This window comes from Sus scrofa, chromosome 16, assembly GCF_054392235.1.
Source record: "Sus scrofa isolate SSC_HxYL_T2T_F1_AM1 chromosome 16, Sscrofa_HxYL_maternal_Yorkshire_Landrace_v2.0, whole genome shotgun sequence".
NCBI classification, from domain to species: Eukaryota; Metazoa; Chordata; class Mammalia; order Artiodactyla; family Suidae; genus Sus; species Sus scrofa.
Window position 1 is genome coordinate 68,999,088 of NC_139398.1, and position 19,424 is coordinate 69,018,511.

Below are 19,424 nucleotides of genomic sequence, written 5' to 3' on the forward strand. Positions count from 1 at the left end.
CCTACTTTGCCACAGCTGAAGTGCTGGCTGCTAATGTGGTGTGGGTTTCAACCCTGACCCGGGACCTTCCAAATGCCATGGGCCTGGCCAACAAGGAAAAAAAAAAAAAAAGGACAAAGAAATGCTTTTGAAGAAATAAGTTTCCATCTACTTAGCAATTTTGACAGATTAAGAATGGAAAAGGGTATGCACATTATCTTCTACTGTTGAACTGACCAAAATTTTCTAAAACATGTCAGGCATCTGGTTGCTCTTAACATTTGTGTAAAAATCGCAGCAAGTATATTAACCTGGCAAGCCTGGCCGTAGTATATCTGGGATGCTAGTGCACAACCTCAGGGCTTCCAGGTTGGATCAAAGGATAATAAAGTTGGGAGACTTCAGGTCCTTTAAGTTTAGGAAGGCTAGTTCAGGCCCTATGGTTTGTGTTTGCATCCTCTCTATTATATCCTACCACAATTTATTTAAATAAAGATGTCAGCAGTTAGAATAAGAATGAGAATTCGTTGTCAAAAAACACATCCTTATAGACCAAAAGGAGCAAAGATTCAAGCATATCAGAAACATAACCCTGAGTTAAAAGTTTGGTATGCTACACATGATCTTCACATTTGCCCTCTTAAAAGTCAAGAAAACTACATTTAAAAAGTCCAAAATGAGAATTTCCACTGTGGTGCAGCAGATTAAGGATCCAGCGTTGTCTCTGCAGCTTCTCAGGGTGTTTCTGAGGTCCGGGTTTGATCCCCAGCCCAGCACATTGGGTTAAGGAGTTGTGGCAGCTGAGGTGTGGATCACAGCTGTAGCTTGGATTCGATCCCTGGCCTGTGAATTTCCATATGCTGCAGGTGTGGCCATAAAAAAATAGAAGTCCAAAATTGAATTTTGGTGGAAACGGAGTAATATCTTATAAATATTTTCAAATATCAACAGTACTCCTAGAGACTATCACGCAGGTGTCTGTCAAAAACTGGCATTCTCTTGACTGACAAACTAAGGAAATGATTATATTTGGTACCCAGAGAGCAGGAGACAACTCTCTTTTACATATTTTCTTTTTCTTTTTAGGGCTGCACCTGTGGCATATGGAAGTTCCCAGGCTAGGGGTCAAATTGGAGCTGCAGACACAGCAACAACGGATCCAAGCCTCACCTTCGACCTAAACCACAGCTTGAGGTAATGCTGGATCCTTAACCCACTGAGCAAGGCCAGGTATCCTACCTGCATCCTCATGGACACTATGTTGGGTTCTTTTAACCTGCTAAGCCACAGTGGGCACTCCTCCTTTACATCTTTTAAATGTTTTCCACCTTCCAAAAATTATTTCCAACATTTAATAGAACTTTCTATGAAACTGTACACACTGCATGCTGAAATAGTAAAAGACACCATAGAAGAAAGCCCTTGAAGCCGTATCTCTCTGCTGTGGAAACAGTGAGGCAGCAAAGAGACTCAGAATTGCAGTTGAAAGGAAAGGAAAACAAAAAACAAAACCCAAACTGACTGCCTTTCTAGATCTTTGGTTTAAACTTTCTTCTGTTTTATTTTTTTCTCATTGATTTGCTTTGTAGACACTTTCTTCACCTTTTAATTAAAAAAAAAGTGAATGAATGAGTGAATGAATGAGGTTATTTTTCCTGACTCAGTGTTCTAGTCATCTTAGGAAAACAGCTGGAAAGAAAGGTCAGTTCAGAAGTACATCTAGGTGAGTAATACAGTTAGAAAGAATTCTTAAAGTACATCTGACATGCTTCCTTCCCACATTCCTTTGGTATAAGCGGGCTACCGAGTGGAGAAAAGCTTTTCTTTGGCAGTCAACAATGCAAGTCCCTTCTAACCCAGTGCAGCATACTGCCTGAAAGGAACACAAGCTGCAAGCTTGGAAGACTATTAAAAACCTTTTTCTAAATCAAGTTTTATTTCCCTAACATACCTACTCATAACAAAATAATAAGCTATGTACTTATTCAAAGAGTAATAACATTTCCCATCTTTGGTTTTAAACACAAAGATCTCTAAAAAGTAAAGCCAATGAATCTAGCAAGTACAATAAGACTTTATAGAATATGCTGTTAACTACCTTCTTTTCAACTGTGCTTTTTATCCCTGCCTGAAATTTAAAAAAAAAAAAGTATCAGATTACATAATACTGCCACAAATAAATAACTTTTGTAAATGATGGTTTCTATATCCTGTAAAATGATACTTTATTGCAGGGCAATGAAAAGCTAGCTTAAAGCAAATTTAGTACAGTTTACATGAAACATAATTTTTGCAGCAGATCAAAAACAGAAACTGAACTTTCCTTTTGCCAAGACACACTACAATTTCACATTTTTCACATGAGACAAAAACTAAGAACCTTACTCATCAGTAAAAAAATAAAATTTAATGTTTTCTTGAAATACATTTCAGTGACTAAGTTTTAAATTATCCTTCAATACATCAATTTCCATCTATTCTAATGGAGAAATGCAGAACTGTGAATTACCCATTATGTTGGAGAATCCAGAAGTCGTTTTAATTGGTTTTGAATGAAAGCATTATTCTGCATTTCTAATCATGTTTCTACCCCTAAGGCTAATATTAAAAATGAATTACAATTCCTGAGCAAAGGAATTGACTCGGAATCATGGCTGGGATTAACATTTTGTTACAGATAATCCACAAACTAGAGAGTCCAAAAGCCTATAACTGAGAGTTGAGTGTATTTTCTAAGTAAGAAGCTAAAAACGTTCATTAGACACACTCCATGTTAATAATGAACTATTTGAAAAGAGTACATGTGTTATGTAAAGCGTTTTACATTCCTTCTATTGTACAACGTTGAGTCCCTCTTCCAAGATCATCAGTCTAAGTATTTATTCACTGAATTTATTATTACTTCTGGAAATGAGACACTGGCAGAGTTGTCAACTATCTTGCTCTGAGTTACACCTATCTTCAAAATGCCCTTATAATTTTAAGACATTAAAGTAGTTTTACCTTTCCCACCAGGCAACAAATGGTGGTTGTCAATCACAAATACACACTTCCAGAGAGTTTAAAGTAAACCTGACATCCTGGTCACAATAAATTAAATTATGCTACAAGACAGAACTTGTCACTTGTGCCATAAAGTGGTTTCAACTCAAACTTCAAATATTAATGAGGAGATATAAACTGACCTATTCCCTGACAATTAAGCAACTCTGATTTGAATACCGGAAATCGTTTGCATAATGAAAATACCCTCCCCCCCCCATCATCCAAATTACAGTTTAAGAGGAAAAGAACACTCAGGAAGAGGTTTTTATTTGTAGGGACATTTTAATGAGGTGATAGTTATCTTAATAAGTGTTCTTGGGTGAAGACACCTGGATTATTAAAGAGTAATTCTGCTGTATCCTATATTAATTCATAGAAAGATTTTATCATGATGTTTAATTTATTAGAGACTTGAACTGCTTAGTATCATTTACATGGTTTAAAGTAAACCAATTTAAACAAAAGATGAAATAAATGTTAAGTTCGGATGATTTGAGTTTTTTCAGATATTTTTCTTTCAGCTTAACAATAATTCACCACAAGTACAAATCAGGAAGATCTGCATGAAATTAACTTCAAAGCAGCTTTGCAAATGAGTCCTAGAGGGTTTTATGAAAAAACAAATGTCACCAAGCAAAAAGAATTTTAAATATGTTTACTGCATTTAATTATTTTTAATGTGGAGGAACTTTAAGGGAAAAGAAAAATCTGTGTCATTGCAAAATAACCACTCAAGTGTCTAATACTTCTTAAGAGGAAACTCATACCTGGGATTATTAAAAGATGTTATTATTAATTATTATTGTTCATTGATAAGAAATTTTGGTTGTAATTTATTTCACTCCAGATTGCTTTAACTAAATGGAGTTATAATCCTTTTTTAAGATGAGATTTTTAAATATAGCATTATTATTTTTTAATATAGAGCTAACATACAACTTAGTCTCTTATGATGAATTTCATTTAGGTTATACAATAGGCTTTACAGATATTTTCACAAATTGTTTCATTGCTTTAGGCCCAAATTTTCCCCCTTTAGGAGGTTAAACTAACCATTCTCTTAGGTGATTTACAGCTTGGAAATAGCTGTGCTACTCCAGTGATATTTTTTCAAAAAGACCATTTTTTTCCCCACTTCTTTCTCATATGAATTGCAGAGACTGTCCAAAAATATCCCTTGTCATTTTACTGTTACCAGAACAGTAAAATATTATTGTGAATAATAGAATCAATTTGATATAAGTACAAAAAGAGTTTTTATATGATATGAATTAAATCAACTCAGGCAAGCAACTCTTTCTACAAGTAACTCACTGAATAAGTAAAGACAGGAGCAGCAGAAGGCAAAATAAAATAAGCATTTGGAGACTCCAATGAGGTTTGTCTACTAAAAACAAGAGGGAGAACAAAAAGAGTAGTCAAATTCAAGCTCTCAACTTGTACTATATGCTTTGCTGTAGAAAACAATCACTGCCAAGGATATAATATCATTTCTTTCGATCCAATGGGCTGTTCTCACGGATAACAGGGAGAGAAACACTGGCAATAAAATGTGATGGGGGCGGGGGGATTTTGCAGCTTGCTTTATTACAGCCTGAAGTTTGATTGAATCTAATAGTCAAAGACTGCACAAAAATAAGGACATTTAACCTCTTTTCCATTATTATTGTTATTTATTTATTTTTTAATTTCACTTTGGATAGGTCATGGATTGTCCTCCTTTCACACAGTAAAAATATAATGGCATAACTCTTCCAACCCCATATATCAGGTCCGTCTTAGTCTGTAAAGAAATCGAGATTCAAGATCTAAGATTACTGCCTACACTCTGGAGAATAAGATAAGTGAAATATGTATGAATGTCTTGGGAATGATTTTTCTATCAGCTCAAAGAAAATGAGAGTAACTCATGATGCTGTTAGTGTTAGGAGGTAATTTCCTTTCAATATCAGATCAGTACCTTTACCCAAGGCTTATGCATGAAGACTGTAGGGCCAAATTTTCTTCTTTGAAAATGTACACCCATATACTTCAAACTTCAGAGCTTCTGATCAAATCAAAATAGTGTCTTACTTTAGAAATGTGGAACTACTAGACTGTAGAATCTTTGAGGTAGCATTTGCACCAGCCTACATTTCTATCTCAAAAGCCGCACAGGATGACAAACCAATTAAATAATTAATCAGTTAATTAATTTGCTAATTCACTAACTAATCAGCCAACGTATTGGCTAATTGACTAAACTGTCATTCTGTATCAGGCCAATAGAAATCTAGGAAGTAACAATAATAGCAGAGAGTTTTAAAACACACACACACAAAAACAACTGGCTTTTCCTTCAGAAAGTCTAAAGATCAGAGAGCTTTCACATGAGTAAATTATAGAATGTTTTAAACCATCTGATTAAATTTTGAAAATAACTTTCTATGAATAGAACTAAAAACTCCAATAAGTTTACCTATGTACATAACCATTTATACATTATCATTTACAATGAATTTATCCATTTATCCATTCAAAAAGCTAGCTGTGTACAAAATGTTCATATCTTTGTGTACACAAATATTCTGTTTCAAAATTTCCAATCTACCTTCTCCCTTTTATTAAATAACTGGCTCCTAATTAAGCCATCAGAGCAGAATAAATGTATAATATACTCAAAAAGCAAATCTATATCATGGTCTAAACTTCTACTATTTTCAACAGATAGGATTCTTTATCTACTATGTTTTGCTGAGGATTTTTCTTTAAACAACAGATATACAAATGAGTTCTGTAGTTAGAGACTACTATTAAATTATAAAGGGCTGTCCACAGATTTCTTTTAAGTGTGTTCCCAATTATACACTCTCAAATGTGCTTTATAACATAAAACCTTCATATGAACAGTCCAATTCTAGAGCAAATTAAAGTAAAAACTCATGATTATTAATGGCAATAGAGATAAAATTCTGACAATTCAAATAAGATTTTGATATCTATTGTTTGATCTTTGATAGCATTTCTTTTTTCTTTTCTTTTTGCTCTTCCTTTTTTCTGTTTGGTTTATACCTAACTTTTGGCTGGATAAGTTAACTCAGTTTCCACTTTCTAAACTCCCATTAACTGCTTAAACCAATGCAGCCCCACCTTCTACGGACTATAATCTTGCTAAAAACAATTAGCAGTGGCTTCTTCATGGCCAAATCTGATGGATACTTTCCAATCCTAGTCTGACTGAATACCTCCATAGTAGCTGACTCTGATTGTATACGTCCTGCTACTAGAATTCTTTTCTGCCTTAGTTTTACAGCATTACTCACACAGGGTCCTCCTCTCTCGCATTTTTCAATCCCCACCCCCGCCCCGCCCCACTTCCTCTTCCTCAGGCTAGGCTGCAAATGCGGGTGTTGCCCAACACCCAGCTCTCTTTTCTTCTCTCTCCTTAAGTTCCCTGGGCAATCTGGCTAGCATGGACACTGCTGAAGGCTTTTGTTCCTTTCTTTCCCTTAAACCTCGGACTCATCTAACTATGAAAAGCATCTCAAAACTAGGTGGCCAGAAAATCATGGACTTGGAGAAGAGACTTGTGGTTGCCTGATGGGAGGGGGAGGGCGTGGGAGGGATCGGGAGCTTGGGCTTATCAGACACAACCTAGAATAGATTTACAAGGAGATCCTGCTGAATAGCATTGAGAACTATGTCTAGATACTCATGTTGCAACAGAAGAAAGAGTGGGGGAAAAACTGTAATTGCAATGTATACATGTAAGGATAACCTGACCCCCTTGCTGTACAGTGGGAAAATAAAAAAAACAAAAACAACAACAACAACAAAAACTAGGTGGCCAAAACTAGACTTCTAATCCAGTGTAACAAGTTTCCAACACTCGTTCTTCCCTGACCGAAGCTGCTCACCGTTCCCCTCCCCCGCGCCCGTGCTTACCACCAACATGAAGGCACCAGAGGGTCTTCCTTTTCCCTCCCTTCCCACCTCCAATTAAGTCATGTTGACTCCTCTTCCAGAATATGCTATAGACCACTTGTCTCTTCTCCATTCCTATGTTCATCAACTGATATCAATGTGCTCTGCCTTTCTCATCAGAATCACCATGATGGTCTTTCAATTCTAACTCCCTGACTCCAAGACTCAACCACCTAATCGGTTTTTGATCCTGCCACTAGTCAGTCTGTCTTCAGTGAAGCCCCATTACTTTTAGGTGTGATTTGGGGATTTACCCCCAAAGATACTCTTTCTCCATAAAAGAAGCCACCATTCATTCTAATGCTGAAACTAGAACCTCAGAGGTCATTCTTATTTCTTCTCTTACCCTCACTATTTGCACCCAAAACAAGGGCTGCCAACTCCACCTCAAAACACACCCCATGTACTTTGCATCTTCCTACTGCTACAACTTTCACCTGAATTCATCAGTGTCCATGAGTTTCAGGACACAATTAGAAGTATGCTGATTATACCCCTCTATTGTCTTTTAAAAATAGTTCTCTTTCCTTCTGTTTCCTATATATCAACTGTTAAAACTAGAAGTTTGACAGCTACAGATCATGTAGATACAGTAACATTCAAGGGAGGGTGGTCATGTTTTTAATATTGATGTGATACTCTCCTCTGCTTAAGATAGTCCAATAAATTCTTACTGTATTGAGAATAAATCCAAATATTCTTCACCAAGGCCTACAGAATCCTTCACAATCTCATCAAGGCACACGTGCTTCTTCCTGGACCTCCTTGTAACCACGTCTTGTCTTCTCTCCATCCACCCAATACTCTACTTTCATTCCCACCTCAGAGCCTTCGCACTTAATGTTCCTTTTACTTGAGAAAATCCCATACCTCTCCAAGTGCTCAGTTCCTTTCTTATGGAAGTCTCAGCTTAAATACCATGGCTCTGGAAAAGGCTTCTCTCACCAGCCTATCTAAATTAACTGTTACCTGCATGAGCAGAGATGTATACAATATATCACTTCCTCTTATATTTCAAGTCCTTACCATTTTCTTAAATTATTTTGATTTTTTATTTACTTATTTTTTTTTATCTATCTCATCCCACCAGACCATAAACTACATGTCTATTTACTGCCCTGGTGTTGCAACCAGTGTCTGGTACTTAGCACAATCTCAATAAATGTTTGCTAAATAAATCAATCCCTCATGACTGATCTGACTCCTACAGTTTCTGGCACTCTGCTTCATGGATGCTCTGTTTCAGAGGAAGTGAATGAAGACACCCATTTTCCCCAAATCCACCATACTCTCTCTGACCCCTATACCTTTGTGTGTGATACTTGATTTGCCTTCTTTCTGCTTCCACCTTCTGCCTCATTCATTCAGACTCACACTTTATGTTTCAGGTAAACATAGAAAGCCATCCATGCTTGCCATCCTTACATATACTGTACATATGAAATGCACTATTTGTGCTTCAAGGAGAACCCTGCAGAAGAATGGTCAAGAGTAAGGTTCTGGAGTCACATGGCCTGGACCCCAATCTCTGCCCCATGCATGAAGTATTCAGGTAAATTCCATAATCTTTCTTTGCCTCAGTTTCCTCTTCTTACAAAGAATAGGATCATTTGGAGGATGGCATGATATGATACATGCATGTGCTTAGAATATTTTATCAATAAATACCATCTATTTTTATTAACTATTATGTACTTTAGCATCTCATACTGAAATAATTTGGTTTTTGTCAGTGTTTTACCCCTGGTGGGTCTTGGGTGACATGATGAAACAGACTTTTTCTTTCTTTCACTTTTCTAATCCCAGTCTTGAGCACAATTCCCAGCATGCCATAGTACTCTCTACATATTTTAGAATGAAGATAAGTAAATCTCGCTCCCCCTGGCCAGTGATACTCATGCTGGGGGTGGGGGTGCATGTCCAAAGACAGGTGAAGAAAAACTAGTAATGTATACCACCAATAATTTCACTGATTAAAAAAAGCAAAAGAGTCAGGAATAACTGCCATGTGAATGGACACCATGAGTAGCTAATCCAACCGGCCTGAAAAGGATCAGAAAAAAGAAAGAATGGAAAGTTTCATTTCCAAGCTAAAGCCACATTCTCTTTCTCACCCCATAGGGCAACAGTATTCTCAGTAAAACCAAGAGTTAACATGAGGAAGAGCATCATCTTGTTCTGGTATAAAATCTTCCTTTGGTTCCCATATTTAATAAATCATAAACTCAAAAATCCCAAAGCAGGTCAAATCCAATAATACATATGAACCCATAAACCCATAAAAAGCAGGGCCAGTTCTGTTGCATTGTCTTTAAACCACTGCAAAGCACACTTTACGTAAGGGCCACACAGTGTTTCTGTGAAAGGACAAACTGTAAATGCTTTAGTATTGCAGGTTATACTAGTCAGCACAGCTCTTATAGTGCACAAGCAGCCATCAAAAACACACAGTGGATTGAGCATGGCTATGTTCCAATAAAACTTTATTTATGGACATAGACATTTGAATTTTACATAATTTTAAGTGTCTTGAAATATTACCCTTCTTTTGATCTTTTCCCAACCATTTGAAAATATAACAACATTCTTGGCTTATAGGTAGGATAAAATAAAAATTCACATTTTAAAGCAAGGCAAGAAAAATTTAAACATCAAACTTTTCCCTGCCCTTTAGCCTCCTTCTTCCCCTCTAAGGGGCATTGTGCATCTGGGTTAGCTAGACCTCTCCAGGGGCATAAATGCCTGCTTAACTTTATGAAACAATTTTTCTCTTTCTGGCATCAGTCATTTAACTTTTTAGAAGATAACATTCATTCCTTTCTTGATCCTGTAAGGGGTCATGATGACCTGCCACTTGCTTTGTATGTGCAGACATCTTTGGTGAACTTTGTGTTCAATGTCAATACATCATTTCCCCTAAAGATAGTGATCGGTACAGGACAGACTGGTCAGATGACCTGGGGAGATACCGGGCTGCATTTAATGGACGCTCTTAGTTTAAAAACTTACTTATGACTTTAGTAGTGGGACTAGCTGTATTACTTGTGTCCTGCCTATTTCACGAGATTATTGTTTCTTGCATTCCCCAATGTGTGCTGATCCTCAGAAAAAAAGGAATGATGATTAGAGGACTTGAAGCAATTGAGAAAATATATAGTTCTATGAGATCAATAATTGTGACAGTGTAACTATGGAAAGAAACAACAAGAAGGAATCATCTCTTGCACCATAACAGACTGGTAAGCTAGGCGGTCCAGAGAATTTTGGTTACTATTAGCAGGGCCTCGTCCAGTAATAGCACATGGAGTGGCTTCTCAATGAAATCCTTGCCTGACTTGGGAATGAGCCTTCCCAGAACCATGGGCCAAATTGGTCACAAAATGCCTCCCAAACCTTGGTCAAAATTAAGACCAAAAGGGAAGGAATTATAAAAGAAAGGATGCTGCCCACCACCCAGTTCTACAAGGATCAAGTCAATAGCGACTCTAGTCACTGACTTACATGCAAGGAGTCCAGGGTGAAGATCAGGAATGAGTACTCTGTGCTCTGGGAAAACTAGCAGAACAGGCCATTCAGATAGTTAGATTATATTCAGGAGTAATTTTTTAATGATCCTAAATTCTTGCATCTCCCAACACTTACAAAAGCACTAGAACCATCAACTAACAGGTCTCTTCCTCGTGGCTGGCAGCAACCTTCTACTAAGATGTTTCATTGCATGTACCTTCTTCACCAAAAGGATGTGTATACCGACCTCTCCCTCTACCTCTTTCATATAGTTTTCAGAGCTCTCTGACAGTCTGTCTCCCAGGTTATAATCCTCAGTTTGGCTTGAATAAAATCTTCAATTTCTTTCTTAGATTGACCATTGATTTGTTTTTCTTTTTCTTTTTTTTTTTTTTTTCCATTGACAGGCTTATAAAATAAGTACTAGGTCAAATTTGGTGCATAGGTCATAGTTTGCTGGCCCCTACATTAGATCTATTTTATTAGCTCTTTTCTCAGCTTCTAATAAGACACTACAATATACCTGGCTTCTCGTTGTAAATTGAAAGTGATAATGATACATTTTCTCATACCAAAAAGACTACTGCTTTTATCATGCCCACACAGTAACCATTACAGCATCTTTTAAATAATGTGAAGGATGAAATGTAAAAATAATTATTTAAAATATATTCATACTAAACATTTAACAAACACCTAATTCAGGACTCTAATAATTCTCATAATTATTCGAATCTATCATTAGAATTAAATAATTAGAACAATTAGAATATTATTAGAATTAGAATTCTAATAATTTTGCATACAGTTATTTTTCAATACCAGACTCTGTCCTTCAGTCTTACTTGTGAAAATGTCCTTATCTATAAAAGAATAGAATATGAACAAAATTCCAGTATATATCCATGAACCAAGATAACTCATTCAGCCACTCATGGTCTTAAAAAGTTAAAATCACATGGTAGATGCTCTTCATGCTCCCAAAGGAAAAGAGATCCATGATGCTTCACTCAACAGACATATTATCCATGTGCAAGGCAATAGTGAAAGACAGGAACCTCTGGCATGTGTACACGAATAATTCATCTTTTTTTATGTGCATTCACAAAATAAGTGTCTGAAACAGTTAAATGAAAAATGCCTTCATTCTTTTGATAAACTTCAGAAGAAATGTAACCACCTTTACTCAAGGATCTATATGACCCAGTGTTTTCAAGACCCAGACTTCTCCAGAGAGTGCTACAGATTGACAGGCTCATCTCCTCATGCTCAATTTGACATGAGATCCAGTGGAAGACACGTAAACCTTGAGATGAAGGGCCTCATCTCGGATAGTTCCATATTGGCCAGACAAACTCGGTGGTTCAAGAAGGTAGGCTACCTTCCCCCAAGTCAATTGTAAATTCTCTCTAAATTGTTTCCACAGCTGTGATTTTCAGTTCCCAGAGTACCCTCCAAAAAGCTGATGGGGGGAGGTGATAAAAGCCTGTTTTTTCCCCAAACACATACCTTTTGGTCATCTGCCTTCCCAACTCATGAAGGACATGCAGATCTGAAAACAGAAACCTCTGGGACTCTATCAGAAAAATGATAGATCAAAATTTTGGCATAGGGGCTGTTGTCAGGCACTCAAAGGCATAACTTATTCCAGTTTTTGGAAACCTATGGGGTAGATCTACAGAATAAACTTGGCATAAAAGACCCTGAAGTCTTCAGCCCAAAACAAGTGAGCATTCAAGAAACTGTACCAAACTCCCCTTTTGTTTATTAAAAAAAAAAAAAAATGAGGAATCTGAAAGAAAGAGGGAGGGAGGGAGGGAGAGAAGGAAGGAAGGAAGGAAGGTAGGAAGGAAGAAAGGAAAGAAAGAGAAAGAAAGAATATAGATGACGCTAAGACTATTACCTACCATATTAACCATTTTCTGGGACTTTGAAGGAACCTCACAATCTGGCTATAGGTGTGAGTTACAGGAACGGAATTTCGCTATCTTTCCAAGAGCAGATAAGCTGCTTTTGTCTAATCAACTGCTTATGCCACTTTTGGAGTTAGGAGATGTGGAAGTGAATGTGAAATGTGGCTGAAAGCTCATGCTTCAGGGTGCAGCAGTAAGCTGGGCTTGCTGTAACACATCTGTGTAGGTATTAGATGTGTATGTATATGAACACACACCCGTGCCCATCACATCCTTATGGAAAGAGAGGGAGAGAGAAAGAGAAGCACCCTGAAGAAAAGATTTTCTTTCACACACACACCTATTTTCATAAACACAAATACAGGAAGAGAGAACAGAGAACAAACCTCTCATCTCTCAGAGAAACATGACTCAAGTCTTTTCATTCCTCCCAAAGTATGCTTTCTTGGAACCTGGCTTATTCGATAATTCCTACATGACGATTGTCTACAAGAAGACATTGGAAATTTTGCCCGACATTTCATCTGCAGGTTAAATGAGACCCCTTCATCACCTGGCATTAACTTCCAAACCCTGCAACTGTCTTTACAACCCTTCTGGTTTCATGAAAAGTTCACCAGGTTGACATTTAGTTACATGGCTGAATTCTACATAGGGATTAATAAAATGATTAATTTACTCTTCTTTTCTCCTCTCTCTCTCATGGTTTCCCCCATGAGTCATGGTTGGCCATCTACAAGAACAAAATATCTAACTGAGGAAAACTGTCTTCCAAGCCCAGCATCTGTCTCCCTGGCAAGCTTTGCCGACAGTTGGGTGCTGGCTCAGAACTGCTCAAGCATCTCTTTCAGGCTGTGCTATTAGTAGGGCTCTCATCATCGTCCTAGGTGCTGCTTCCCACTGATTCCACTCAGTTTGAAAGATGGATTTGTATATATTTATCCTTCTGCGAATCTGCTATTGTGCAAATATCTCAAATTGAGACCCCCCTGGGAGGGCGTGCATGACACAGGAGTACTTGCATTTCTTTTTCTGCAAAATATCCATAAAATAGCTAGGCGGTTCCCAAGGGTCTGCTTCTGGGTATTATATAAGCGGCTTCTCCTTCAGAGAAGGAAAGAGATGCTTCAAGACACAGAAATAAAAATGCCCACAGTGCTCTAAGGGAATTTCAAAATAGCAAGTTGCTTAAATACCAAGGAAAGCACCTGGTTTCTTTCCAAGACTAAAGATAGCCTGTGAGAGTTTAAGAAATGTGAGCGGGAGTGGGAGAGGGGAGAGGGGCACGGGGAGGTCATGAACAGCACTGGAGAAATTGTGGAACAGGGAGAATAACCTAGCAGTGCACCCCTGAGTAAGCGATGTCATTTTGGAAATTCTATAAAAAGGTCTTAGTTGAAGAAGTTTTATGTTTTGTTTTTGGAAAAGTGGTTAAAGTGGAGGCAGATTTTGTAGGCACGATATTCCCGTAACAGCACATCTGTCTTGCTCCAATTCAGAGCTCCCTTTCCTTCTTAAAAATTTCTTCCTCAATCTACTTTATCCACTTTGTATTTTTTCCCCAATTATTCAACCCTTAGACCCCCTGGAGGCTTCTGATTTTTAAAAGAATTAGAAAAGATCTCCAGTTATTATTAGATTCCATTTTAGATTGAGAAGAAAGCAGAAAATGGGCAACATAGGCACTCTTTATGCTGCCTGAGTTACTTTTGAAATTTGCTTCATTCAAAGACTGGAATAGCATCAAGCACCTTTCAACTATGAAAAAGAAGTCAACCAGACCAATTATTTGTAACACTCTCATTGAAAGTAAAAATAATTTAACCCCCCCCAAGACCTAAAGGCATTTAAAAGAATCCAAGAAGCTGCACACATTTAATATTTTCTAAGAATAACTATGGAGCAAAAGATTAAGCCTTCAAATATCTCACTTATGTAAGTCTGACAACAACAGAAAATACATAGTGGAAAGGATTAATCTCAAACAAAACTCGGAAGAGAGGCTTTTGCAGAAAACTATTCCTCTGGCTAGATCTCTTTTGTTTACAATAAGAAGTAGAATTTGGATCCATTATATATTCCTTCTTATGCCCCCCCTTGTGATTTGAGGTTGTTAAAGTAACATCGTAATTATCTTTTATCTATAGCATGATTTATTTATAATACAAAATTCACATTTTGTGTCTTAATAAGTGAATGCTCTCCTTAGCAGTCAGAAAAAATAACAGTGAAATATGAAACAAATATTTATTTCACCATTCTTTTCCCAAAAAAATCCGAATATGACTCCAATAAAAACACAGCTACACATTTCATTTTAAACTTCAATTTTTTTTTTTGTTTTTCAGTTTCAAAGGTCATATTTAGATCTGAACCAACTGTGAATATGAATAAGTTGTAGGCCATGCCTAAAGCGGGTGTCTTTTCAAGTAAAAGACAAGACTTACTAATAGTCCCATTTGTTTTCCATTAAAAATCTACTCATTGTATTCACAGCAATCCACATGCCAGTATGTGAGCCTGCTTGGACAAAGCCTTTGCTTTGTGTGTATCAGATGCAAAATTTACTTAAATTCCAGATAATTGCAAGTGCATCTGCTAGGCTTTGTCACTGGTCTATATGAACATTTTCACAGTGTATACAAAGAGCAATTATCCACCAACTAAAGAAAAAGAAACAGTCATTTCTGCAAATTACAGCCAGCTCCTTTATCAAGGAACAAGTTTGTGCTAAAAGAATGCTACCCCGAAAACACTTTTTTAAATAAAATGTATTCACTCATATTACATACATTAATGACACAGAACACAAAAGGGAGCTTTTTCAACTGCTAAATTACTAGGTCTGAAATAAGGATAACTGCGATTTCAAATAAAATCATCTCACAAACACGAAAGTTCCCCCCAGAGGAAAAAACAAAAAACAAAACAACGACAACAACAACAAAAAACACCCAACAACCAGCAGATTTAAACCAATTTGCTGCACTAGTTTATGCTCTGATTCTGTATTCACGGCAAAATATTTCAGTAATAGTCACCCTATTTATCATGGGGTTTTATTTCCCTAATTTGAGGTGTAAGTGCACAGACGCAAGAACATGAAGAAATTACAAAACAGGGAATTTTCTTTAAAAAAAAAAATGGACAATAAAAAGTCTTAATTCAAAAGTTTCTGCTCTATTCATTAAATAGTGGATTCTAAGTAGACTGAAGTTTCTCCAGATGTACTATTTGGTCAGCAGTTCTCTCTTCTTTCTCTCCTTCATTCTTTCCTTTCCTCCCCCCTTTTGCCTTCTTTTTTTCTTTTTATCTTCATGAACAATCCCATTTCAACTGTCACATTCAACACAGCCAGCCTTCCTTCAAAGCCCAATCCAATTTTCAGACTTTTACACCTCATGCTAACTAAACAACGTCAACAATGCTCCTCTTTAAGCATCTAATAGGGTGAATCTGTTCCTGTATCACATTCTCAAGGCCATCCACAGTGACCACAGTGGTGCCATTAGAAGAGGGAGAAAACTATTTAATACCAAGACTAAGAAATTTTTGTGATATTTGACCTTTTGGAAATCTATCAGTTCAGTGGCCATTTATTTCCTGCTTCATCTTTATTTAAATATCTTCATTATCATTTTGTAAAACAGTATTATGTTACCAGCTAAAGCTATTAATCAGCAGGAAAAAAAAAAAAAAAAGACAGAAAGAAAAAGAAAGAAAACCTCCCTATTCCCCAAACTGGAGAACCATCATTATCATTAATATTTCATGCAACTGCATTAAATGAGACAATATTCAATATTTAACTCTCTAATCCTACAGTAATTTATATTAGAAAATACCAACCATGTGAGAATTCAGCCAGTCGGATTATTTTATTGGATGAACCTTTGTCATTATTAATGACACTTCGGTATCTCATAGTTTTTCAGCACAGAATATAACATCCAAGGACTGAAAGTGATTTTGTTTCTAATTAATTCTGAAAATCCTTGGGAGACAGTGATGGAAGGATAAATATATTAATTTGGAATTGAGGAGTAAAGGACTGAGCCTTCAGATGCAGAAGTTTTACTAGAGACGTGGATTACTCATTTGGGTCTTACACCTCACTAGGTTTGCTAATAATTTAGTGAGGAAGACGTGTTTGAACCTCAGAGAGTCTAAACCAGGGAAAAAAAGAAATGTGGTTTTATTTCTTTCAAGCACCACAATTACTCTCATTAGCAATTTATAAGTAGAAAGTTAGTCTGATCTTTTATCCAAAATTCCTATTAATTTCCTTACCGGCACCTAATCAGCCATCCAGATGTCTTCTTTATAGTACTTTAAAAAGATCTTTGCTTTTTTTCATACCGCTTAGCAACTTTACATATTTACACACAGGCAAACTTCAGCCCATTCTAAGTGAGTTACCTTTAATTTCAACATGAATAAAATTTAAATAGATAACATATTAATATGGCTCTGGATGATAACAAAAATAATTCTTTATGATGAACATATTTGAGATTGGTGTGTGCTCAAGTCCAAAAAAGCATTGTTCTTGATATCTCTATTATCCGGAACATCCTCCAATCCATTTTAAGTAAGAGAAGTCCTCACCGATATTAGCCCCTCAAGTTCATACTTGAGGCCCTTGCAGTCTATCCCCTAAGATCCTGCAGGTTGCTTATGGTAAATATTTGCTCAGGGCTCTTTATTTATCTGTTTTGTTGATTGCATACCTCCATCAATTTTGAGGGAATTCCACCATCTGTATCTTGTCCAACATGCAAGTCTTTTTGCCTCAGAGTATAAAAGGGCCAAGTTGATTTCCCAGGCTTCCCAATAACAGGTGTGTGACACTTAATCAAGGTGCAGCCATGTAGATGGATGTACCAGAGCAGAACTTTGAACTGAGAGACAGGGATGCCCAGAAGAAAGGAGAGTGGTTCCTCCCAGACCTGGTACAGTCACCAATCCGGGACTGCAGTGCTGGCTGATACTAATGGCAATGGCAGAGCCCAGTGTTAGGGACATGGAGGCTATAGCTGGGCTCCCAAGATTCAGTGGCAGAAGCAGAAGTGACTAGTTTACCTATTTCCTTGTGATTCCCAATATCCTTGTTACACATTCACTTTCATTTTATACTTCCAGAGCTAGTCTCTAGCTTACAAGTAAGAACATACCCCAACCTCATGATCAAAAATAATAGATCAAACCGCACTTTTATTCTGTGTTGGTGAATTTTATAATTGGGAAATAAGAGATCCTGCAATATTGTGAGTTGCAAAGAACATACTCTTATCACAAAGATGTGGGAACTTCCTATCCAGAAGCACACCTGCAGCAAAGGAGCAGTGGCCTCATACATCCTCAGAAATTCATGCACCTAACAGGAAAAGAGCCAAGAATCAAAGTTTAAATGAAGATCCCTTCCTATTTTTCTCAGCCGTCGCTTCTTTGATTCAGATGCACAAGGAACAGAAGATGGAAAAGAAATTTGATGGTTTGGCTATGATTTGCTGGAAATGAGATATGCACATCTTGAAAATCACAGTAAAATTGAGCATTAATCAAGAGCCTGACCAGCACTATCAAAAGTCAAAGCTGACTGTTGGAAGTCCAGGAAGCTATTACCTGGGGCTGGGGAAAAGGTCAGTGCCTCTGTATACGCCTCTCCTGCCAACCACTGGCAGAGCTATTCACCTAGTACTTTTCAAGAATATTGTCATTCCCACAAATGACTGATAAATTTAAGAAAGTGAAAAAGTTTTGAAAAGTAAATCCCTGGACCTACATATTCACCACCTGCTTTCAAGTACAACCGGGAAAATATTCCTTTGAAGAACATTTTTCATTGCTTGGAAATCTTCTTTCCTTCTCAGTTCCTATCATTTTCCAAAACCCACCATTAAAAAAAAAAAGGTAAATCATAAATTGATTCATTGGTCATGAAAAATATAAATTGACAGTTCTAGGGCATGGAATCATTCATCCATTCACTGATTGAATTGACACAGGTAACAGGCACATCTTAAAAATGACCAGCATCAGAGTCTGCCCTTACTCTGAAACCTAGACGTTAACCTGGCAAGAATCCACAGTTTGATACTAGCCCTCTGGCTTTATTCTTTACTTAATGTCTGCTATGAGCTATCTGAATTTAAAAGAAAGAAAGAAAGAAAAAAAAAAAAAAAAAAACCATTGACAAGTTATATCCTTGACCTCGCTTGAAGCAATGCTTTTCTCAGAGTAAATGCATTTGGAGTTTCAGGACAATACTGTTCAAAACAAAACAAAGCAAAACAAAAAAACAAAACAAAACTACGACTGACTTCTATAATTAAAAAATTATTTTATATATCCCCATACATACAATACCCCCCCACATATACAACTGTACTTTTGTTTATAGACTGTAAGCTTCTAGACCTGAAGCCAGTCATACACACTCACACACATATAAACGGCATATGATTCTGTGTATACCCCATGTGGGCTTAATAAACAGTTATGAATTGACTGACAAGAGAAAAACCAAGAAATGACAACCTTCGGGGTAGCCGTAACACAATTTTAACTTGAAAATTGCCCAGGAACAGACTTCACAATCTTGGGGAACATACACAAATCATATAAAAAGAACCGCTGCCCCTTATATACCCAGAGAGTCCTCAGTGAAAAATCACTGTTGTGGGAAGAAGAGTTCAGGCTCTTTATCTATTTACTGTTTGGCTTCTTCGGTGAATCCAGCTGAGGGCAACTTTTATTCTCATAAACCTTTATTACAAAAAAACTTTTAAAATCGAGATTAGAATCAACACAAAATTTAGCTTTTCTCTAATATTTCCTTGCTAAGTCAACAGGTATAAAATCACCTTTCCCTTCAATTCTCAAGACTCAGTTGCCATTTTAATTCCCTACTGCCAAACATAACAAAAGCATCATCTACAGTGCTTAAATAGTTTCTTCAACAGCAGCATCTCCAAATAAAAGGTAATTAGCAATAAATCATCATTTACCCACTGT

At 36.9% G+C, this 19,424-nt stretch overlaps 1 protein-coding gene across 27 annotated transcripts in view; it reads right to left on the reverse strand.

Moving 5' to 3' along the window:
- Positions 1-19,424, reverse strand: part of TENM2 (teneurin transmembrane protein 2) — a 1,290,011-nt gene that overhangs the window by 1,262,863 nt on the left and 7,724 nt on the right. The window lies entirely within an intron of this gene.